Source organism: Kogia breviceps, chromosome 1 (genome assembly GCF_026419965.1).
Source record: "Kogia breviceps isolate mKogBre1 chromosome 1, mKogBre1 haplotype 1, whole genome shotgun sequence".
NCBI classification, from domain to species: Eukaryota; Metazoa; Chordata; class Mammalia; order Artiodactyla; family Physeteridae; genus Kogia; species Kogia breviceps.
In genome coordinates this window covers 54042165-54066691 of record NC_081310.1, presented here as the reverse complement: position 1 = coordinate 54066691, position 24527 = coordinate 54042165, and positions in this window count along the sequence as shown.

Sequence of the window (24527 nt, the reverse complement as noted above, 5' to 3'; positions counted from 1 at the left end):
TGTCAGTTGACGGGGAAGAGGCTTTACCGTTCTCCTTGCCACCTCGTGTCAGCAACCGTTTCGGTTTCAGAACACTCTGTACCCCCCGGAGCTCTGGGCCCTCTATGCAAAATCCAGCATCGCAGGCCTTTCAGAGTCGCTCTGTGTTTGCAGAGAAAGGTGCAGCACACGGCACTTTTCCTTGGGACGGTTTGATTTTCCGACCTCTAAACAGCTTCGGGAACACAGTTCAAGAATCCCTAACTCGCCAAGGACGTGGTCGCCCTTGCCCTAGGTAAGCTCAACAGAACAAAGCACTCTGTTTCTATTTCCTTCCAACACCTCTTATGTGAGGTAAGAAATTCCCGTAGGAGAGTATCAGCGTGCCTTCCAAATTCCACAGAAGCACAGTCCGTGGTGTAAAACGACAGGCGTACGGAAGATGCAGAGGCCTCTTGGACATCCTCCAGCGTCCTTCCTTTAGGCAGTTCGCTATACCCAGAATAGCGGGTATAGAAAAACGTGAATCAGCGAAGGGCCCAGTGGGTTAATTGGGTCTCTTTGGACTAGCTAGACTCAGCCTGTACTAAGGCTGGAAGTCAACAGCGAAACGGGAGTGTGATCCCAAAGGCTTTTTTGCCAATTTTGAAAGCTCCGTTCATAAGGCGTGAAAGCAACCTGAAAAGCATTGTAAGGGCAGCTCTTTCAGTATATGCCAGCATGACTCAGCGTAGACCATGAGTTAGTTTTGTGGAAAGAAGCATTGTGCTTGCACTTCCTAGTTGCAAGCTCATCCTGCTCTGCTCTATAGCAAATGTGAAGCTCAATGTGAGCACTAGCCTCGAAGGAAGAGCTTGACTTGCCTTGCCTAAGTGAAAGAGTGCAACAGCTCCGTGAGCCCTAAATTGCTGTTCTGTGTCAGTTGACGGGGAAGAGGCTTTACCGTTCTCCTTGCCACCTCGTGTCAGCAACCGTTTCGGTTTCAGAACACTCTGTACCCCCCGGAGCTCTGGGCCCTCTATGCAAAATCCAGCATCGCAGGCCTTTCAGAGTCGCTCTGTGTTTGCAGAGAAAGGTGCAGCACACGGCACTTTTCCTTGGGACGGTTTGATTTTCCGACCTCTAAACAGCTTCGGGAACACAGTTCAAGAATCCCTAACTCGCCAAGGACGTGGTCGCCCTTGCCCTAGGTAAGCTCAACAGAACAAAGCACTCTGTTTCTATTTCCTTCCAACACCTCTTATGTGAGGTAAGAAATTCCACTAGGAGAGTATCAGCGTGCCTTCCAAATTCCACAGAAGCACAGTCCGTGGTGTAAAACGACAGGCGTACGGAAGATGCAGAGGCCTCTTGGACATCCTCCAGCGTCCTTCCTTTAGGCAGTTCGCTATACCCAGAATAGCGGGTATAGAAAAACGTGAATCAGCGAAGGGCCCAGTGGGTTAATTGGGTCTCTTTGGACTAGCTAGACTCAGCCTGTACTAAGGCTGGAAGTGAACAGCGAAACGGGAGTGTGATCCCAAAGGCTTTTTTGCCAATTTTGAAAGCTCCGTTCATAAGGCGTGAAAGCAACCTGAAAAGCATTGTAAGGGCAGCTCTTTCAGTATATGCCAGCATGACTCAGCGTAGACCATGAGTTAGTTTTGTGGAAAGAAGCATTGTGCTTGCACTTCCTAGTTGCAAGCTCATCCTGCTCTGCTCTATAGCAAATGTGAAGCTCAATGTGAGCACTAGCCTCGAAGGAAGAGCTTGCCTTGCCTTGCCTAAGTGAAAGAGTGCAACAGCTCCGTGAGCCCTAAATTGCTGTTCTGTGTCAGTTGACGGGGAAGAGGCTTTACCGTTCTCCTTGCCACCTCGTGTCAGCAACCGTTTCGGTTTCAGAACACTCTGTACCCCCCGGAGCTCTGGGCCCTCTATGCAAAATCCAGCATCGCAGGCCTTTCAGAGTCGCTCTGTGTGTGCAGAGAAAGGTGCAGCACACGGCACTTTTCCTTGGGACGGTTTGATTTTCCGACCTCTAAACAGCTTCGGGAACACAGTTCAAGAATCCCTAACTCGCCAAGGACGTGGTCGCCCTTGCCCTAGGTAAGCTCAACAGAACAAAGCACTCTGTTTCTATTTCCTTCCAACACCTCTTATGTGAGGTAAGAAATTCCCCTAGGAGATTATCAGCGTGCCTTCCAAATTTCACAGAAGCACATTTCATGGTGTAAAACGACAGGCGTAAGGAAGATGCAGAGGCCTCTTGGACATCCTCCAGCGTCCTTCCTTTAGGCAGTTCGCTATACCCAGAATAGGGGGTATAGAAAAACGTGAATCAGCGAAGGGCCCAGTGGGTTAATTGTGTCTCTTTGGACTAGCTAGACTCAGCCTGTACTAAGGCTGGAAGTCAACAGCGAAACGGGAGTGTGATCCCAAAGGCTTTTTTGCCAATTTTGAAATCTCCGTTCATAAGGCGTGAAAGCAACCTGAAAAGCATTGTAAGGGCAGCTCTTTCAGTATATGCCAGCATGACTCAGCGTAGACCATGAGTTAGTTTTGTGGAAAGAAGCATTGTGCTTGCACTTCCTAGTTGCAAGCTCATCCTGCTCTGCTCTATAGCAAATGTGAAGCTCAATGTGAGCACTAGCCTCGAAGGAAGAGCTTGCCTTGCCTTGCCTAAGTGAAAGAGTGCAACAGCTCCGTGAGCCCTAAATTGCTGTTCTGTGTCAGTTGACGGGGAAGAGGCTTTACCGTTCTCCTTGCCACCTCGTGTCAGCAACCGTTTCGGTTTCAGAACACTCTGTACCCCCCGGAGCTCTGGGCCCTCTATGCAAAATCCAGCATCGCAGGCCTTTCAGAGTCGCTCTGTGTTTGCAGAGAAAGGTGCAGCACACGGCACTTTTCCTTGGGACGGTTTGATTTTCCGACCTCTAAACAGCTTCGGGAACACAGTTCAAGAATCCCTAACTCGCCAAGGACGTGGTCGCCCTTGCCCTAGGTAAGCTCAACAGAACAAAGCACTCTGTTTCTATTTCCTTCCAACACCTCTTATGTGAGGTAAGAAATTCCCCTAGGAGAGTATCAGCGTGCCTTCCAAATTCCACAGAAGCACAGTCCGTGGTGTAAAACGACAGGCGTACGGAAGATGCAGAGGCCTCTTGGACATCCTCCAGCGTCCTTCCTTTAGGCAGTTCGCTATACCCAGAATAGCGGGTATAGAAAAACGTGAATCAGCGAAGGTCCTAGTGGGTTAATTGGGTCTCTTTGGACTAGCTAGACTCAGCCTGTACTAAGGCTGGAAGTGAACAGCGAAACGGGAGTGTGATCCCAAAGGCTTTTTTGCCAATTTTGAAAGCTCCGTTCATAAGGCGTGAAAGCAACCTGAAAAGCATTGTAAGGGCAGCTCTTTCAGTATATGCCAGCATGACTCAGCGTAGACCATGAGTTAGTTTTGTGGAAAGAAGCATTGTGCTTGCACTTCCTAGTTGCAAGCTCATCCTGCTCTGCTCTATAGCAAATGTGAAGCTCAATGTGAGCACTAGCCTCGAAGGAAGAGCTTGACTTGCCTTGCCTAAGTGAAAGAGTGCAACAGCTCCGTGAGCCCTAAATTGCTGTTCTGTGTCAGTTGACGGGGAAGAGGCTTTACCGTTCTCCTTGCCACCTCGTGTCAGCAACCGTTTCGGTTTCAGAACACTCTGTACCCCCCGGAGCTCTGGGCCCTCTATGCAAAATCCAGCATCGCAGGCCTTTCAGAGTCGCTCTGTGTTTGCAGAGAAAGGTGCAGCACACGGCACTTTTCCTTGGGACGGTTTGATTTTCCGACCTCTAAACAGCTTCGGGAACACAGTTCAAGAATCCCTAACTCGCCAAGGACGTGGTCGCCCTTGCCCTAGGTAAGCTCAACAGAACAAAGCACTCTGTTTCTATTTCCTTCCAACACCTCTTATGTGAGGTAAGAAATTCCACTTGGAGAGTATCAGCGTGCCTTCCAAATTCCACAGAAGCACAGTCCGTGGTGTAAAACGACAGGCGTACGGAAGATGCAGAGGCCTCTTGGACATCCTCCAGCGTCCTTCCTTTAGGCAGTTCGCTATACCCAGAATAGCGGGTATAGAAAAACGTGAATCAGCGAAGGGTCCAGTGGGTTAATTGGGTCTCTTTGGACTAGCTAGACTCAGCCTGTACTAAGGCTGGAAGTGAACAGCGAAACGGGAGTGTGATCCCAAAGGCTTTTTTGCCAATTTTGAAAGCTCCGTTCATAAGGCGTGAAAGCAACCTGAAAAGCATTGTAAGGGCAGCTCTTTCAGTATATGCCAGCATGACTCAGCGTAGACCATGAGTTAGTTTTGTGGAAAGAAGCATTGTGCTTGCACTTCCTAGTTGCAAGCTCATCCTGCTCTGCTCTATAGCAAATGTGAAGCTCAATGTGAGCACTAGCCTCGAAGGAAGAGCTTGCCTTGCCTTGCCTAAGTGAAAGAGTGCAACAGCTCCGTGAGCCCTAAATTGCTGTTCTGTGTCAGTTGACGGGGAAGAGGCTTTACCGTTCTCCTTGCCACCTCGTGTCAGCAACCGTTTCGGTTTCAGAACACTCTGTACCCCCCGGAGCTCTGGGCCCTCTATGCAAAATCCAGCATCGCAGGCCTTTCAGAGTCGCTCTGTGTTTGCAGAGAAAGGTGCAGCACACGGCACTTTTCCTTGGGACGGTTTGATTTTCCGACCTCTAAACAGCTTCGGGAACACAGTTCAAGAATCCCTAACTCGCCAAGGACGTGGTCGCCCTTGCCCTAGGTAAGCTCAACAGAACAAAGCACTCTGTTTCTATTTCCTTCCAACACCTCTTATGTGAGGTAAGAAATTCCCCTAGTTGAGTATCAGCGTGCCTTCCAAATTCCACAGAAGCACAGTCCGTGGTGTAAAACGACAGGCGTACGGAAGATGCAGAGGCCTCTTGGACATCCTCCAGCGTCCTTCCTTTAGGCAGTTCGCTATACCCAGAATAGCGGGTATAGAAAAACGTGAATCAGCGAAGGGCCCAGTGGGTTAATTGGGTCTCTTTGGACTAGCTAGACTCAGCCTATACTAAGGCTGGAAGTCAACAGCGAAACGGGAGTGTGATCCCAAAGGCTTTTTTGCCAATTTTGAAAGCTCCGTTCATAAGGCGTGAAAGCAACCTGAAAAGCATTGTAAGGGCAGCTCTTTCAGTATATGCCAGCATGACTCAGCGTAGACCATGAGTTAGTTTTGTGGAAAGAAGCATTGTGCTTGCACTTCCTAGTTGCAAGCTCATCCTGCTCTGCTCTATAGCAAATGTGAAGCTCAATGTGAGCACTAGCCTCGAAGGAAGAGCTTGCCTTGCCTTGCCTAAGTGAAAGAGTGCAACAGCTCCGTGAGCCCTAAATTGCTGTTCTGTGTCAGTTGACGGGGAAGAGGCTTTACCGTTCTCCTTGCCACCTCGTGTCAGCAACCGTTTCGGTTTCAGAACACTCTGTACCCCCCGGAGCTCTGGGCCCTCTATGCAAAATCCAGCATCGCAGGCCTTTCAGAGTCGCTCTGTGTTTGCAGAGAAAGGTGCAGCACACGGCACTTTTCCTTGGGACGGTTTGATTTTCCGACCTCTAAACAGCTTCGGGAACACAGTTCAAGAATCCCTAACTCGCCAAGGACGTGGTCGCCCTTGCCCTAGGTAAGCTCAACAGAACAAAGCACTCTGTTTCTATTTCCTTCCAACACCTCTTATGTGAGGTAAGAAATTCCCCTAGGAGATTATCAGCGTGCCTTCCAAATTCCACAGAAGCACATTTCATGGTGTAAAACGACAGGCGTAAGGAAGATGCAGAGGCCTCTTGGACATCCTCCAGCGTCCTTCCTTTAGGCAGTTCGCTATACCCAGAATAGGGGGTATAGAAAAACGTGAATCAGCGAAGGGCCCAGTGGGTTAATTGTGTCTCTTTGGACTAGCTAGACTCAGCCTATACTAAGGCTGGAAGTCAACAGCGAAACGGGAGTGTGATCCCAAAGGCTTTTTTGCCAATTTTGAAATCTCCGTTCATAAGGCGTGAAAGCAACCTGAAAAGCATTGTAAGGGCAGCTCTTTCAGTATATGCCAGCATGACTCAGCGTAGACCATGAGTTAGTTTTGTGGAAAGAAGCATTGTGCTTGCACTTCCTAGTTGCAAGCTCATCCTGCTCTGCTCTATAGCAAATGTGAAGCTCAATGTGAGCACTAGCCTCGAAGGAAGAGCTTGCCTTGCCTTGCCTAAGTGAAAGAGTGCAACAGCTCCGTGAGCCCTAAATTGCTGTTCTGTGTCAGTTGACGGGGAAGAGGCTTTACCGTTCTCCTTGCCACCTCGTGTCAGCAACCGTTTCGGTTTCAGAACACTCTGTACCCCCCGGAGCTCTGGGCCCTCTATGCAAAATCCAGCATCGCAGGCCTTTCAGAGTCGCTCTGTGTTTGCAGAGAAAGGTGCAGCACACGGCACTTTTCCTTGGGACGGTTTGATTTTCCGACCTCTAAACAGCTTCGGGAACACAGTTCAAGAATCCCTAACTCGCCAAGGACGTGGTCGCCCTTGCCCTAGGTAAGCTCAACAGAACAAAGCACTCTGTTTCTATTTCCTTCCAACACCTCTTATGTGAGGTAAGAAATTCCCCTAGGAGAGTATCAGCGTGCCTTCCAAATTCCACAGAAGCACAGTCCGTGGTGTAAAACGACAGGCGTACGGAAGATGCAGAGGCCTCTTGGACATCCTCCAGCGTCCTTCCTTTAGGCAGTTCGCTATACCCAGAATAGCGGGTATAGAAAAACGTGAATCAGCGAAGGGCCCAGTGGGTTAATTGGGTCTCTTTGGACTAGCTAGACTCAGCCTGTACTAAGGCTGGAAGTCAACAGCGAAACGGGAGTGTGATCCCAAAGGCTTTTTTGCCAATTTTGAAAGCTCCGTTCATAAGGCGTGAAAGCTACCTGAAAAGCATTGTAAGGGCAGCTCTTTCAGTATATGCCAGCATGACTCAGCGTAGACCATGAGTTAGTTTTGTGGAAAGAAGCATTGTGCTTGCACTTCCTAGTTGCAAGCTCATCCTGCTCTGCTCTATAGCAAATGTGAAGCTCAATGTGAGCACTAGCCTCGAAGGAAGAGCTTGCCTTGCCTTGCCTAAGTGAAAGAGTGCAACAGCTCCGTGAGCCCTAAATTGCTGTTCTGTGTCAGTTGACGGGGAAGAGGCTTTACCGTTCTCCTTGCCACCTCGTGTCAGCAACCGTTTCGGTTTCAGAACACTCTGTACCCCCCGGAGCTCTGGGCCCTCTATGCAAAATCCAGCATCGCAGGCCTTTCAGAGTCGCTCTGTGTTTGCAGAGAAAGGTGCAGCACACGGCACTTTTCCTTGGGACGGTTTGATTTTCCGACCTCTAAACAGCTTCGGGAACACAGTTCAAGAATCCCTAACTCGCCAAGGACGTGGTCGCCCTTGCCCTAGGTAAGCTCAACAGAACAAAGCACTCTGTTTCTATTTCCTTCCAACACCTCTTATGTGAGGTAAGAAATTCCCCTAGGAGATTATCAGCGTGCCTTCCAAATTCCACAGAAGCACATTTCATGGTGTAAAACGACAGGCGTAAGGAAGATGCAGAGGCCTCTTGGACATCCTCCAGCGTCCTTCCTTTAGGCAGTTCGCTATAACCAGAAAAGGGGGTATAGAAAAACGTGAATCAGCGAAGGGCCCAGTGGGTTAATTGTGTCTCTTTGGACTAGCTAGACTCAGCCTATACTAAGGCTGGAAGTCAACAGCGAAACGGGAGTGTGATCCCAAAGGCTTTTTTGCCAATTTTGAAAGCTCCGTTCATAAGGCGTGAAAGCAACCTGAAAAGCATTGTAAGGGCAGCTCTTTCAGTATATGCCAGCATGACTCAGCGTAGACCATGAGTTAGTTTTGTGGAAAGAAGCATTGTGCTTGCACTTCCTAGTTGCAAGCTCATCCTGCTCTGCTCTATAGCAAATGTGAAGCTCAATGTGAGCACTAGCCTCGAAGGAAGAGCTTGCCTTGCCTTGCCTAAGTGAAAGAGTGCAACAGCTCCGTGAGCCCTAAATTGCTGTTCTGTGTCAGTTGACGGGGAAGAGGCTTTACCGTTCTCCTTGCCACCTCGTGTCAGCAACCGTTTCGGTTTCAGAACACTCTGTACCCCCCGGAGCTCTGGGCCCTCTATGCAAAATCCAGCATCGCAGGCCTTTCAGAGTCGCTCTGTGTTTGCAGAGAAAGGTGCAGCACACGGCACTTTTCCTTGGGACGGTTTGATTTTCCGACCTCTAAACAGCTTCGGGAACACAGTTCAAGAATCCCTAACTCGCCAAGGACGTGGTCGCCCTTGCCCTAGGTAAGCTCAACAGAACAAAGCACTCTGTTTCTATTTCCTTCCAACACCTCTTATGTGAGGTAAGAAATTCCCCTAGGAGAGTATCAGCGTGCCTTCCAAATTCCACAGAAGCACAGTCCGTGGTGTAAAACGACAGGCGTACGGAAGATGCAGAGGCCTCTTGGACATCCTCCAGCGTCCTTCCTTTAGGCAGTTCGCTATACCCAGAATAGCGGGTATAGAAAAACGTGAATCAGCGAAGGGCCCAGTGGGTTAATTGGGTCTCTTTGGACTAGCTAGACTCAGCCTGTACTAAGGCTGGAAGTGAACAGCGAAACGGGAGTGTGATCCCAAAGGCTTTTTTGCCAATTTTGAAAGCTCCGTTCATAAGGCGTGAAAGCAACCTGAAAAGCATTGTAAGGGCAGCTCTTTCAGTATATGCCAGCATGACTCAGCGTAGACCATGAGTTAGTTTTGTGGAAAGAAGCATTGTGCTTGCACTTCCTAGTTGCAAGCTCATCCTGCTCTGCTCTATAGCAAATGTGAAGCTCAATGTGAGCACTAGCCTCGAAGGAAGAGCTTGCCTTGCCTTGCCTAAGTGAAAGAGTGCAACAGCTCCGTGAGCCCTAAATTGCTGTTCTGTGTCAGTTGACGGGGAAGAGGCTTTACCGTTCTCCTTGCCACCTCGTGTCAGCAACCGTTTCGGTTTCAGAACACTCTGTACCCCCCGGAGCTCTGGGCCCTCTATGCAAAATCCAGCATCGCAGGCCTTTCAGAGTCGCTCTGTGTTTGCAGAGAAAGGTGCAGCACACGGCACTTTTCCTTGGGACGGTTTGATTTTCCGACCTCTAAACAGCTTCGGGAACACAGTTCAAGAATCCCTAACTCGCCAAGGACGTGGTCGCCCTTGCCCTAGGTAAGCTCAACAGAACAAAGCACTCTGTTTCTATTTCCTTCCAACACCTCTTATGTGAGGTAAGAAATTCCCGTAGGAGAGTATCAGCGTGCCTTCCAAATTCCACAGAAGCACAGTCCGTGGTGTAAAACGACAGGCGTACGGAAGATGCAGAGGCCTCTTGGACATCCTCCAGCGTCCTTCCTTTAGGCAGTTCGCTATACCCAGAATAGCGGGTATAGAAAAACGTGAATCAGCGAAGGGCCCAGTGGGTTAATTGGGTCTCTTTGGACTAGCTAGACTCAGCCTGTACTAAGGCTGGAAGTCAACAGCGAAACGGGAGTGTGATCCCAAAGGCTTTTTTGCCAATTTTGAAAGCTCCGTTCATAAGGCGTGAAAGCAACCTGAAAAGCATTGTAAGGGCAGCTCTTTCAGTATATGCCAGCATGACTCAGCGTAGACCATGAGTTAGTTTTGTGGAAAGAAGCATTGTGCTTGCACTTCCTAGTTGCAAGCTCATCCTGCTCTGCTCTATAGCAAATGTGAAGCTCAATGTGAGCACTAGCCTCGAAGGAAGAGCTTGACTTGCCTTGCCTAAGTGAAAGAGTGCAACAGCTCCGTGAGCCCTAAATTGCTGTTCTGTGTCAGTTGACGGGGAAGAGGCTTTACCGTTCTCCTTGCCACCTCGTGTCAGCAACCGTTTCGGTTTCAGAACACTCTGTACCCCCCGGAGCTCTGGGCCCTCTATGCAAAATCCAGCATCGCAGGCCTTTCAGAGTCGCTCTGTGTTTGCAGAGAAAGGTGCAGCACACGGCACTTTTCCTTGGGACGGTTTGATTTTCCGACCTCTAAACAGCTTCGGGAACACAGTTCAAGAATCCCTAACTCGCCAAGGACGTGGTCGCCCTTGCCCTAGGTAAGCTCAACAGAACAAAGCACTCTGTTTCTATTTCCTTCCAACACCTCTTATGTGAGGTAAGAAATTCCACTAGGAGAGTATCAGCGTGCCTTCCAAATTCCACAGAAGCACAGTCCGTGGTGTAAAACGACAGGCGTACGGAAGATGCAGAGGCCTCTTGGACATCCTCCAGCGTCCTTCCTTTAGGCAGTTCGCTATACCCAGAATAGCGGGTATAGAAAAACGTGAATCAGCGAAGGGCCCAGTGGGTTAATTGGGTCTCTTTGGACTAGCTAGACTCAGCCTGTACTAAGGCTGGAAGTGAACAGCGAAACGGGAGTGTGATCCCAAAGGCTTTTTTGCCAATTTTGAAAGCTCCGTTCATAAGGCGTGAAAGCAACCTGAAAAGCATTGTAAGGGCAGCTCTTTCAGTATATGCCAGCATGACTCAGCGTAGACCATGAGTTAGTTTTGTGGAAAGAAGCATTGTGCTTGCACTTCCTAGTTGCAAGCTCATCCTGCTCTGCTCTATAGCAAATGTGAAGCTCAATGTGAGCACTAGCCTCGAAGGAAGAGCTTGCCTTGCCTTGCCTAAGTGAAAGAGTGCAACAGCTCCGTGAGCCCTAAATTGCTGTTCTGTGTCAGTTGACGGGGAAGAGGCTTTACCGTTCTCCTTGCCACCTCGTGTCAGCAACCGTTTCGGTTTCAGAACACTCTGTACCCCCCGGAGCTCTGGGCCCTCTATGCAAAATCCAGCATCGCAGGCCTTTCAGAGTCGCTCTGTGTGTGCAGAGAAAGGTGCAGCACACGGCACTTTTCCTTGGGACGGTTTGATTTTCCGACCTCTAAACAGCTTCGGGAACACAGTTCAAGAATCCCTAACTCGCCAAGGACGTGGTCGCCCTTGCCCTAGGTAAGCTCAACAGAACAAAGCACTCTGTTTCTATTTCCTTCCAACACCTCTTATGTGAGGTAAGAAATTCCCCTAGGAGATTATCAGCGTGCCTTCCAAATTTCACAGAAGCACATTTCATGGTGTAAAACGACAGGCGTAAGGAAGATGCAGAGGCCTCTTGGACATCCTCCAGCGTCCTTCCTTTAGGCAGTTCGCTATACCCAGAATAGGGGGTATAGAAAAACGTGAATCAGCGAAGGGCCCAGTGGGTTAATTGTGTCTCTTTGGACTAGCTAGACTCAGCCTGTACTAAGGCTGGAAGTCAACAGCGAAACGGGAGTGTGATCCCAAAGGCTTTTTTGCCAATTTTGAAATCTCCGTTCATAAGGCGTGAAAGCAACCTGAAAAGCATTGTAAGGGCAGCTCTTTCAGTATATGCCAGCATGACTCAGCGTAGACCATGAGTTAGTTTTGTGGAAAGAAGCATTGTGCTTGCACTTCCTAGTTGCAAGCTCATCCTGCTCTGCTCTATAGCAAATGTGAAGCTCAATGTGAGCACTAGCCTCGAAGGAAGAGCTTGCCTTGCCTTGCCTAAGTGAAAGAGTGCAACAGCTCCGTGAGCCCTAAATTGCTGTTCTGTGTCAGTTGACGGGGAAGAGGCTTTACCGTTCTCCTTGCCACCTCGTGTCAGCAACCGTTTCGGTTTCAGAACACTCTGTACCCCCCGGAGCTCTGGGCCCTCTATGCAAAATCCAGCATCGCAGGCCTTTCAGAGTCGCTCTGTGTTTGCAGAGAAAGGTGCAGCACACGGCACTTTTCCTTGGGACGGTTTGATTTTCCGACCTCTAAACAGCTTCGGGAACACAGTTCAAGAATCCCTAACTCGCCAAGGACGTGGTCGCCCTTGCCCTAGGTAAGCTCAACAGAACAAAGCACTCTGTTTCTATTTCCTTCCAACACCTCTTATGTGAGGTAAGAAATTCCCCTAGGAGAGTATCAGCGTGCCTTCCAAATTCCACAGAAGCACAGTCCGTGGTGTAAAACGACAGGCGTACGGAAGATGCAGAGGCCTCTTGGACATCCTCCAGCGTCCTTCCTTTAGGCAGTTCGCTATACCCAGAATAGCGGGTATAGAAAAACGTGAATCAGCGAAGGTCCTAGTGGGTTAATTGGGTCTCTTTGGACTAGCTAGACTCAGCCTGTACTAAGGCTGGAAGTGAACAGCGAAACGGGAGTGTGATCCCAAAGGCTTTTTTGCCAATTTTGAAAGCTCCGTTCATAAGGCGTGAAAGCAACCTGAAAAGCATTGTAAGGGCAGCTCTTTCAGTATATGCCAGCATGACTCAGCGTAGACCATGAGTTAGTTTTGTGGAAAGAAGCATTGTGCTTGCACTTCCTAGTTGCAAGCTCATCCTGCTCTGCTCTATAGCAAATGTGAAGCTCAATGTGAGCACTAGCCTCGAAGGAAGAGCTTGACTTGCCTTGCCTAAGTGAAAGAGTGCAACAGCTCCGTGAGCCCTAAATTGCTGTTCTGTGTCAGTTGACGGGGAAGAGGCTTTACCGTTCTCCTTGCCACCTCGTGTCAGCAACCGTTTCGGTTTCAGAACACTCTGTACCCCCCGGAGCTCTGGGCCCTCTATGCAAAATCCAGCATCGCAGGCCTTTCAGAGTCGCTCTGTGTTTGCAGAGAAAGGTGCAGCACACGGCACTTTTCCTTGGGACGGTTTGATTTTCCGACCTCTAAACAGCTTCGGGAACACAGTTCAAGAATCCCTAACTCGCCAAGGACGTGGTCGCCCTTGCCCTAGGTAAGCTCAACAGAACAAAGCACTCTGTTTCTATTTCCTTCCAACACCTCTTATGTGAGGTAAGAAATTCCACTTGGAGAGTATCAGCGTGCCTTCCAAATTCCACAGAAGCACAGTCCGTGGTGTAAAACGACAGGCGTACGGAAGATGCAGAGGCCTCTTGGACATCCTCCAGCGTCCTTCCTTTAGGCAGTTCGCTATACCCAGAATAGCGGGTATAGAAAAACGTGAATCAGCGAAGGGCCCAGTGGGTTAATTGGGTCTCTTTGGACTAGCTAGACTCAGCCTATACTAAGGCTGGAAGTCAACAGCGAAACGGGAGTGTGATCCCAAAGGCTTTTTTGCCAATTTTGAAAGCTCCGTTCATAAGGCGTGAAAGCAACCTGAAAAGCATTGTAAGGGCAGCTCTTTCAGTATATGCCAGCATGACTCAGCGTAGACCATGAGTTAGTTTTGTGGAAAGAAGCATTGTGCTTGCACTTCCTAGTTGCAAGCTCATCCTGCTCTGCTCTATAGCAAATGTGAAGCTCAATGTGAGCACTAGCCTCGAAGGAAGAGCTTGCCTTGCCTTGCCTAAGTGAAAGAGTGCAACAGCTCCGTGAGCCCTAAATTGCTGTTCTGTGTCAGTTGACGGGGAAGAGGCTTTACCGTTCTCCTTGCCACCTCGTGTCAGCAACCGTTTCGGTTTCAGAACACTCTGTACCCCCCGGAGCTCTGGGCCCTCTATGCAAAATCCAGCATCGCAGGCCTTTCAGAGTCGCTCTGTGTGTGCAGAGAAAGGTGCAGCACACGGCACTTTTCCTTGGGACGGTTTGATTTTCCGACCTCTAAACAGCTTCGGGAACACAGTTCAAGAATCCCTAACTCGCCAAGGACGTGGTCGCCCTTGCCCTAGGTAAGCTCAACAGAACAAAGCACTCTGTTTCTATTTCCTTCCAACACCTCTTATGTGAGGTAAGAAATTCCCCTAGGAGATTATCAGCGTGCCTTCCAAATTTCACAGAAGCACATTTCATGGTGTAAAACGACAGGCGTAAGGAAGATGCAGAGGCCTCTTGGACATCCTCCAGCGTCCTTCCTTTAGGCAGTTCGCTATACCCAGAATAGGGGGTATAGAAAAACGTGAATCAGCGAAGGGCCCAGTGGGTTAATTGTGTCTCTTTGGACTAGCTAGACTCAGCCTGTACTAAGGCTGGAAGTCAACAGCGAAACGGGAGTGTGATCCCAAAGGCTTTTTTGCCAATTTTGAAATCTCCGTTCATAAGGCGTGAAAGCAACCTGAAAAGCATTGTAAGGGCAGCTCTTTCAGTATATACCAGCATGACTCAGCGTAGACCATGAGTTAGTTTTGTGGAAAGAAGCATTGTGCTTGCACTTCCTAGTTGCAAGCTCATCCTGCTCTGCTCTATAGCAAATGTGAAGCTCAATGTGAGCACTAGCCTCGAAGGAAGAGCTTGCCTTGCCTTGCCTAAGTGAAAGAGTGCAACAGCTCCGTGAGCCCTAAATTGCTGTTCTGTGTCAGTTGACGGGGAAGAGGCTTTACCGTTCTCCTTGCCACCTCGTGTCAGCAACCGTTTCGGTTTCAGAACACTCTGTACCCCCCGGAGCTCTGGGCCCTCTATGCAAAATCCAGCATCGCAGGCCTTTCAGAGTCGCTCTGTGTTTGCAGAGAAAGGTGCAGCACACGGCACTTTTCCTTGGGACGGTTTGATTTTCCGACCTCTAAACAGCTTCGGGAACACAGTTCAAGAATCCCTAACTCGCCAAGGACGTGGTCGCCCTTGCCCTAGGTAAGCTCAACAGAACAAAGCACTCTGTTTCTATTTCCTTCCAACACCTCTTATGTGAGGTAAGAAATTCCCCTAGGAGAGTATCAGCGTGCCTTCCAAATTCCACAGAAGCACAGTCCGTGGTGTAAAACGACAGGCGTACGGAAGATGCAGAGGCCTCTTGGACATCCTCCAGCGTCCTTCCTTTAGGCAGTTCGCTATACCCAGAATAGCGGGTATAGAAAAACGTGAATCAGCGAAGGGCCTAGTGGGTTAATTGGGTCTCTTTGGACTAGCTAGACTCAGCCTGTACTAAGGCTGGAAGTGAACAGCGAAACGGGAGTGTGATCCCAAAGGCTTTTTTGCCAATTTTGAAAGCTCCGTTCATAAGGCGTGAAAGCAACCTGAAAAGCATTGTAAGGGCAGCTCTTTCAGTATATGCCAGCATGACTCAGCGTAGACCATGAGTTAGTTTTGTGGAAAGAAGCATTGTGCTTGCACTTCCTAGTTGCAAGCTCATCCTGCTCTGCTCTATAGCAAATGTGAAGCTCAATGTGAGCACTAGCCTCGAAGGAAGAGCTTGACTTGCCTTGCCTAAGTGAAAGAGTGCAACAGCTCCGTGAGCCCTAAATTGCTGTTCTGTGTCAGTTGACGGGGAAGAGGCTTTACCGTTCTCCTTGCCACCTCGTGTCAGCAACCGTTTCGGTTTCAGAACACTCTGTACCCCCCGGAGCTCTGGGCCCTCTATGCAAAATCCAGCATCGCAGGCCTTTCAGAGTCGCTCTGTGTTTGCAGAGAAAGGTGCAGCACACGGCACTTTTCCTTGGGACGGTTTGATTTTCCGACCTCTAAACAGCTTCGGGAACACAGTTCAAGAATCCCTAACTCGCCAAGGACGTGGTCGCCCTTGCCCTAGGTAAGCTCAACAGAACAAAGCACTCTGTTTCTATTTCCTTCCAACACCTCTTATGTGAGGTAAGAAATTCCACTTGGAGAGTATCAGCGTGCCTTCCAAATTCCACAGAAGCACAGTCCGTGGTGTAAAACGACAGGCGTACGGAAGATGCAGAGGCCTCTTGGACATCCTCCAGCGTCCTTCCTTTAGGCAGTTCGCTATACCCAGAATAGCGGGTATAGAAAAACGTGAATCAGCGAAGGGCCCAGTGGGTTAATTGGGTCTCTTTGGACTAGCTAGACTCAGCCTATACTAAGGCTGGAAGTCAACAGCGAAACGGGAGTGTGATCCCAAAGGCTTTTTTGCCAATTTTGAAAGCTCCGTTCATAAGGCGTGAAAGCAACCTGAAAAGCATTGTAAGGGCAGCTCTTTCAGTATATGCCAGCATGACTCAGCGTAGACCATGAGTTAGTTTTGTGGAAAGAAGCATTGTGCTTGCACTTCCTAGTTGCAAGCTCATCCTGCTCTGCTCTATAGCAAATGTGAAGCTCAATGTGAGCACTAGCCTCGAAGGAAGAGCTTGCCTTGCCTTGCCTAAGTGAAAGAGTGCAACAGCTCCGTGAGCCCTAAATTGCTGTTCTGTGTCAGTTGACGGGGAAGAGGCTTTACCGTTCTCCTTGCCACCTCGTGTCAGCAACCGTTTCGGTTTCAGAACACTCTGTACCCCCCGGAGCTCTGGGCCCTCTATGCAAAATCCAGCATCGCAGGCCTTTCAGAGTCGCTCTGTGTTTGCAGAGAAAGGTGCAGCACACGGCACTTTTCCTTGGGACGGTTTGATTTTCCGACCTCTAAACAGCTTCGGGAACACAGTTCAAGAATCCCTAACTCGCCAAGGACGTGGTCGCCCTTGCCCTAGGTAAGCTCAACAGAACAAAGCACTCTGTTTCTATTTCCTTCCAACACCTCTTATGTGAGGTAAGAAATTCCCCTAGGAGATTATCAGCGTGCCTTCCAAATTCCACAGAAGCACATTTCATGGTGTAAAACGACAGGCGTAAGGAAGATGCAGAGGCCTCTTGGACATCCTCCAGCGTCCTTCCTTTAGGCAGTTCGCTATACCCAGAATAGGGGGTATAGAAAAACGTGAATCAGCGAAGGGCCCAGTGGGTTAATTGTGTCTCTTTGGACTAGCTAGACTCAGCCTATACTAAGGCTTGAAGTCAACAGCGAAACGGGAGTGTGATCCCAAAGGCTTTTTTGCCAATTTTGAAATCTCCGTTCATAAGGCGTGAAAGCAACCTGAAAAGCATTGTAAGGGCAGCTCTTTCAGTATATGCCAGCATGACTCAGCGTAGACCATGAGTTAGTTTTGTGGAAAGAAGCATTGTGCTTGCACTTCCTAGTTGCAAGCTCATCCTGCTCTGCTCTATAGCAAATGTGAAGCTCAATGTGAGCACTAGCCTCGAAGGAAGAGCTTGCCTTGCCTTGCCTAAGTGAAAGAGTGCAACAGCTCCGTGAGCCCTAAATTGCTGTTCTGTGTCAGTTGACGGGGAAGAGGCTTTACCGTTCTCCTTGCCACCTCGTGTCAGCAACCGTTTCGGTTTCAGAACACTCTGTACCCCCCGGAGCTCTGGGCCCTCTATGCAAAATCCAGCATCGCAGGCCTTTCAGAGTCGCTCTGTGTTTGCAGAGAAAGGTGCAGCACACGGCACTTTTCCTTGGGACGGTTTGATTTTCCGACCTCTAAACAGCTTCGGGAACACAGTTCAAGAATCCCTAACTCGCCAAGGACGTGGTCGCCCTTGCCCTAGGTAAGCTCAACAGAACAAAGCACTCTGTTTCTATTTCCTTCCAACACCTCTTATGTGAGGTAAGAAATTCCCCTAGGAGATTATCAGCGTGCCTTCCAAATTTCACAGAAGCACATTTCATGGTGTAAAACGACAGGCGTAAGGAAGATGCAGAGGCCTCTTGGACATCCTCCAGCGTCCTTCCTTTAGGCAGTTCGCTATACCCAGAATAGGGGGTATAGAAAAACGTGAATCAGCGAAGGGCCCAGTGGGTTAATTGTGTCTCTTTGGACTAGCTAGACTCAGCCTATACTAAGGCTGGAAGTCAACAGCGAAACGGGAGTGTGATCCCAAAGGCTTTTTTGCCAATTTTGAAAGCTCCGTTCATAAGGCGTGAAAGCAACCTGAAAAGCATTGTAAGGGCAGCTCTTTCAGTATATGCCAGCATGACTCAGCGTAGACCATGAGTTAGTTTTGTGGAAAGAAGCATTGTGCTTGCACTTCCTAGTTGCAAGCTCATCCTGCTCTGCTCTATAGCAAATGTGAAGCTCAATGTGAGCACTAGCCTCGAAGGAAGAGCTTGACTTGCCTTGCCTAAGTGAAAGAGTGCAACAGCTCCGTGAGCCCTAAATTGCTGTTCTGTGTCAGTTGACGGGGAAGAGGCTTTACCGTTCTCCTTGCCACCTCGTGTCAGCAACCGTTTCGGTTTCAGAACACTCTGTACCCCCCGGAGCTCTGGGCCCTCTATGCAAAATCCAGCATCGCAGGCCTTTCAGAGTCGCTCTGTGTTTGCAGAGAAAGGTGCAGCACACGGCACTTTTCCTTGGGACGGTTTGAATTTCCGACCTCTAAACAGCTTCGGGAACACAGTTCAAGAATCCCTAACTCGCCAAGGACGTGGTCGCCCTTGCCCTAGGTAAGCTCAACAGAACAAAGCACTCTGTTTCTATTTCCTTCCAACACCTCTTATGTGAGGTAAGAAATTCCCCTAGTTGAGTATCAGCGTACCTTCCAAATTCCACAGAAGCACAGTCCGTGGTGTAAAACGACAGGCGTACGGAAGATGCAGAGGCCTCTTGGACATCCTCCAGCGTCCTTCCTTTAGGCAGTTCGCTATACCCAGAATAGCGGGTATAGAAAAACGTGAATCAGCGAAGGGCCCAGTGGGTTAATTGGGTCTCTTTGGACTAGCTAGACTCAGCCTATACTAAGGCTGGAAGTCAACAGCGAAACGGGAGTGTGATCCCAAAGGCTTTTTTGCCAATTTTGAAAGCTCCGTTCATAAGGCGTGAAAGCAACCTGAAAAGCATTGTAAGGGCAGCTCTTTCAGTATATGCCAGCATGACTCAGCGTAGACCATGAGTTAGTTTTGTGGAAAGAAGCATTGTGCTTGCACTTCCTAGTTGCAAGCTCATCCTGCTCTGCTCTATAGCAAATGTGAAGCTCAATGTGAGCACTAGCCTCGAAGGAAGAGCTTGCCTTGCCTTGCCTAAGTGAAAGAGTGCAACAGCTCCGTGAGCCCTAAATTGCTGTTCTGTGTCAGTTGACGGGGAAGAGGCTTTACCGTTCTCCTTGCCACCTCGTGTCAGCAACCGTTTCGGTTTCAGAACACTCTGTACCCCCCGGAGCTCTGGGCCCTCTATGCAAAATCCAGCATCGCAGGCCTTTCAGAGTCGCTCTGTGTTTGCAGAGAAAGGTGCAGCACACGGCACTTTTCCTTGGGACGGTTTGATTTTCCGACCTCTAAACAGCTTCGGGAACACAGTTCAAGAATCCCTAACTCGCCAAGGACGTGGTCGCCCTTGCCCTAGGTAAGCTCAACAGAACAAAGCACTCTGTTTCTATTTCCTTCCAACACCTCTTATGTGAGGTAAGAAATTCCCCTAGGAGATTATCAGCGTGCCTTCCAAATTCCACAGAAGCACATTTCATGGTGTAAAAGGACAGGCGTAAGGAAGATGCAGAGGCCTCTTGGACATCCTCCAGCGTCCTTCCTTTAGGCAGTTCGCTATACCCAGAATAGGGGGTATAGAAAAACGTGAATCAGCGAAGGGCCCAGTGGGTTAATTGTGTCTCTTTGGACTAGCTAGACTCAGCCTATACTAAGGCTGGAAGTCAACAGCGAAACGGGAGTGTGATCCCAAAGGCTTTTTTGCCAATTTTGAAATCTCCGTTCATAAGGCGTGAAAGCAACCTGAAAAGCATTGTAAGGGCAGCTCTTTCAGTATATGCCAGCATGACTCAGCGTAGACCATGAGTTAGTTTTGTGGAAAGAAGCATTGTGCTTGCACTTCCTAGTTGCAAGCTCATCCTGCTCTGCTCTATAGCAAATGTGAAGCTCAATGTGAGCACTAGCCTCGAAGGAAGAGCTTGCCTTGCCTTGCCTAAGTGAAAGAGTGCAACAGCTCCGTGAGCCCTAAATTGCTGTTCTGTGTCAGTTGACGGGGAAGAGGCTTTACCGTTCTCCTTGCCACCTCGTGTCAGCAACCGTTTCGGTTTCAGAACACTCTGTACCCCCCGGAGCTCTGGGCCCTCTATGCAAAATCCAGCATCGCAGGCCTTTCAGAGTCGCTCTGTGTTTGCAGAGAAAGGTGCAGCACACGGCACTTTTCCTTGGGACGGTTTGATTTTCCGACCTCTAAACAGCTTCGGGAACACAGTTCAAGAATCCCTAACTCGCCAAGGACGTGGTCGCCCTTGCCCTAGGTAAGCTCAACAGAACAAAGCACTCTGTTTCTATTTCCTTCCAACACCTCTTATGTGAGGTAAGAAATTCCACTTGGAGAGTATCAGCGTGCCTTCCAAATTCCACAGAAGCACAGTCCGTGGTGTAAAACGACAGGCGTACGGAAGATGCAGAGGCCTCTTGGACATCCTCCAGCGTCCTTCCTTTAGGCAGTTCGCTATACCCAGAATAGCGGGTATAGAAAAACGTGAATCAGCGAAGGGTCCAGTGGGTTAATTGGGTCTCTTTGGACTAGCTAGACTCAGCCTATACTAAGGCTGGAAGTCAACAGCGAAACGGGAGTGTGATCCCAAAGGCTTTTTTGCCAATTTTGAAAGCTCCGTTCATAAGGCGTGAAAGCAACCTGAAAAGCATTGTAAGGGCAGCTCTTTCAGTATATGCCAGCATGACTCAGCGTAGACCATGAGTTAGTTTTGTGGAAAGAAGCATTGTGCTTGCACTTCCTAGTTGCAAGCTCATCCTGCTCTGCTCTATAGCAAATGTGAAGCTCAATGTGAGCACTAGCCTCGAAGGAAGAGCTTGCCTTGCCTTGCCTAAGTGAAAGAGTGCAACAGCTCCGTGAGCCCTAAATTGCTGTTCTGTGTCAGTTGACGGGGAAGAGGCTTTACCGTTCTCCTTGCCACCTCGTGTCAGCAACCGTTTCGGTTTCAGAACACTCTGTACCCCCCGGAGCTCTGGGCCCTCTATGCAAAATCCAGCATCGCAGGCCTTTCAGAGTCGCTCTGTGTTTGCAGAGAAAGGTGCAGCACACGGCACTTTTCCTTGGGACGGTTTGATTTTCCGACCTCTAAACAGCTTCGGGAACACAGTTCAAGAATCCCTAACTCGCCAAGGACGTGGTCGCCCTTGCCCTAGGTAAGCTCAACAGAACAAAGCACTCTGTTTCTATTTCCTTCCAACACCTCTTATGTGAGGTAAGAAATTCCCCTAGGAGAGTATCAGCGTGCCTTCCAAATTCCACAGAAGCACAGTCCGTGGTGTAAAACGACAGGCGTACGGAAGATGCAGAGGCCTCTTGGACATCCTCCAGCGTCCTTCCTTTAGGCAGTTCGCTATACCCAGAATAGCGGGTATAGAAAAACGTGAATCAGCGAAGGGCCCAGTGGGTTAATTGGGTCTCTTTGGACTAGCTAGACTCAGCCTGTACTAAGGCTGGAAGTCAACAGCGAAACGGGAGTGTGATCCCAAAGGCTTTTTTGCCAATTTTGAAAGCTCCGTTCATAAGGCGTGAAAGCAACCTGAAAAGCATTGTAAGGGCAGCTCTTTCAGTATATGCCAGCATGACTCAGCGTAGACCATGAGTTAGTTTTGTGGAAAGAAGCATTGTGCTTGCACTTCCTAGTTGCAAGCTCATCCTGCTCTGCTCTATAGCAAATGTGAAGCTCAATGTGAGCACTAGCCTCGAAGGAAGAGCTTGCCTTGCCTTGCCTAAGTGAAAGAGTGCAACAGCTCCGTGAGCCCTAAATTGCTGTTCTGTGTCAGTTGACGGGGAAGAGGCTTTACCGTTCTCCTTGCCACCTCGTGTCAGCAACCGTTTCGGTTTCAGAACACTCTGTACCCCCCGGAGCTCTGGGCCCTCTATGCAAAATCCAGCATCGCAGGCCTTTCAGAGTCGCTCTGTGTGTGCAGAGAAAGGTGCAGCACACGGCACTTTTCCTTGGGACGGTTTGATTTTCCGACCTCTAAACAGCTTCGGGAACACAGTTCAAGAATCCCTAACTCGCCAAGGACGTGGTCGCCCTTGCCCTAGGTAAGCTCAACAGAACAAAGCACTCTGTTTCTATTTCCTTCCAACACCTCTTATGTGAGGTAAGAAATTCCCCTAGGAGAGTATCAGCGTGCCTTCCAAATTCCACAGAAGCACAGTCCGTGGTGTAAAACGACAGGCGTACGGAAGATGCAGAGGCCTCTTGGACATCCTCCAGCGTCCTTCCTTTAGGCAGTTCGCTATACCCAGAATAGCGTGTATAGAAAAACGTGAATCAGCGAAGGGCCCAGTGGTTTAATTGGGTCTCTTTGGACTAGCTAGACTCAGCCTGTACTAAGGCTGGAAGTGAACAGCAAAACGGGAGTGTGATCCCAAAGGCTTTTTTGCCAATTTTGAAAACTCCGTTCATAAGGCGTGAAAGCAACCTGAAAAGCATTGTAAGGGCAGCTCTTTCAGTATATGCCAGCATGACTCAGCGTAGACCATGAGTTAGTTTTGTGGAAAGAAGCATTGTGCTTGCACTTCCTAGTTGCAAGCTCATCCTGCTCTGCTCTATAGCAAATGTGAAGCTCAATGTGAGCACTAGCCTCGAAGGAAGAGCTTGCCTTGCCTTGCCTAAGTGAAAGAGTGCAACAGCTCCGTGAGCCCTAAATTGCTGTTCTGTGTCAGTTGACGGGGAAGAGGCTTTACCGTTCTCCTTGCCACCTCGTGTCAGCAACCGTTTCGGTTTCAGAACACTCTGTACCCCCCGGAGCTCTGGGCCCTCTATGCAAAATCCAGCATCGCAGGCCTTTCAGAGTCGCTCTGTGTTTGCAGAGAAAGGTGCAGCACACGGCACTTTTCCTTGGGACGGTTTGATTTTCCGACCTCTAAACAGCTTCGGGAACACAGTTCAAGAATCCCTAACTCGCCAAGGACGTGGTCGCCCTTGCCCTAGGTAAGCTCAACAGAACAAAGCACTCTGTTTCTATTTCCTTCCAACACCTCTTATGTGAGGTAAGAAATTCCCCTAGTTGAGTATCAGCGTGCCTTCCAAATTCCACAGAAGCACAGTCCGTGGTGTAAAACGACAGGCGTACGGAAGATGCAGAGGCCTCTTGGACATCCTCCAGCGTCCTTCCTTTAGGCAGTTCGCTATACCCAGAATAGCGGGTATAGAAAAACGTGAATCAGCGAAGGGCCCAGTGGGTTAATTGGGTCTCTTTGGACTAGCTAGACTCAGCCTATACTAAGGCTGGAAGTCAACAGCGAAACGGGAGTGTGATCCCAAAGGCTTTTTTGCCAATTTTGAAATCTCCGTTCATAAGGCGTGAAAGCAACCTGAAAAGCATTGTAAGGGCAGCTCTTTCAGTATATGCCAGCATGACTCAGCGTAGACCATGAGTTAGTTTTGTGGAAAGAAGCATTGTGCTTGCACTTCCTAGTTGCAAGCTCATCCTGCTCTGCTCTATAGCAAATGTGAAGCTCAATGTGAGCACTAGCCTCGAAGGAAGAGCTTGCCTTGCCTTGCCTAAGTGAAAGAGTGCAACAGCTCCGTGAGCCCTAAATTGCTGTTCTGTGTCAGTTGACGGGGAAGAGGCTTTACCGTTCTCCTTGCCACCTCGTGTCAGCAACCGTTTCGGTTTCAGAACACTCTGTACCCCCCGGAGCTCTGGGCCCTCTATGCAAAATCCAGCATCGCAGGCCTTTCAGAGTCGCTCTGTGTTTGCAGAGAAAGGTGCAGCACACGGCACTTTTCCTTGGGACGGTTTGATTTTCCGACCTCTAAACAGCTTCGGGAACACAGTTCAAGAATCCCTAACTCGCCAAGGACGTGGTCGCCCTTGCCCTAGGTAAGCTCAACAGAACAAAGCACTCTGTTTCTATTTCCTTCCAACACCTCTTATGTGAGGTAAGAAATTCCCCTAGGAGATTATCAGCGTGCCTTCCAAATTCCACAGAAGCACATTTCATGGTGTAAAAGGACAGGCGTAAGGAAGATGCAGAGGCCTCTTGGACATCCTCCAGCGTCCTTCCTTTAGGCAGTTCGCTATACCCAGAATAGGGGGTATAGAAAAACGTGAATCAGCGAAGGGCCCAGTGGGTTAATTGTGTCTCTTTGGACTAGCTAGACTCAGCCTATACTAAGGCTGGAAGTCAACAGCGAAACGGGAGTGTGATCCCAAAGGCTTTTTTGCCAATTTTGAAATCTCCGTTCATAAGGCGTGAAAGCAACCTGAAAAGCATTGTAAGGGCAGCTCTTTCAGTATATGCCAGCATGACTCAGCGTAGACCATGAGTTAGTTTTGTGGAAAGAAGCATTGTGCTTGCACTTCCTAGTTGCAAGCTCATCCTGCTCTGCTCTATAGCAAATGTGAAGCTCAATGTGAGCACTAGCCTCGAAGGAAGAGCTTGACTTGCCTTGCCTAAGTGAAAGAGTGCAACAGCTCCGTGAGCCCTAAATTGCTGTTCTGTGTCAGTTGACGGGGAAGAGGCTTTACCGTTCTCCTTGCCACCTCGTGTCAGCAACCGTTTCGGTTTCAGAACACTCTGTAGCCCCCGGAGCTCTGGGCCCTCTATGCAAAATCCAGCATCGCAGGCCTTTCAGAGTCGCTCTGTGTTTGCAGAGAAAGGTGCAGCACACGGCACTTTTCCTTGGGACGGTTTGATTTTCCGACCTCTAAACAGCTTCGGGAACACAGTTCAAGAATCCCTAACTCGCCAAGGACGTGGTCGCCCTTGCCCTAGGTAAGCTCAACAGAACAAAGCACTCTGTTTCTATTTCCTTCCAACACCTCTTATGTGAGGTAAGAAATTCCCCTAGGAGATTATCAGC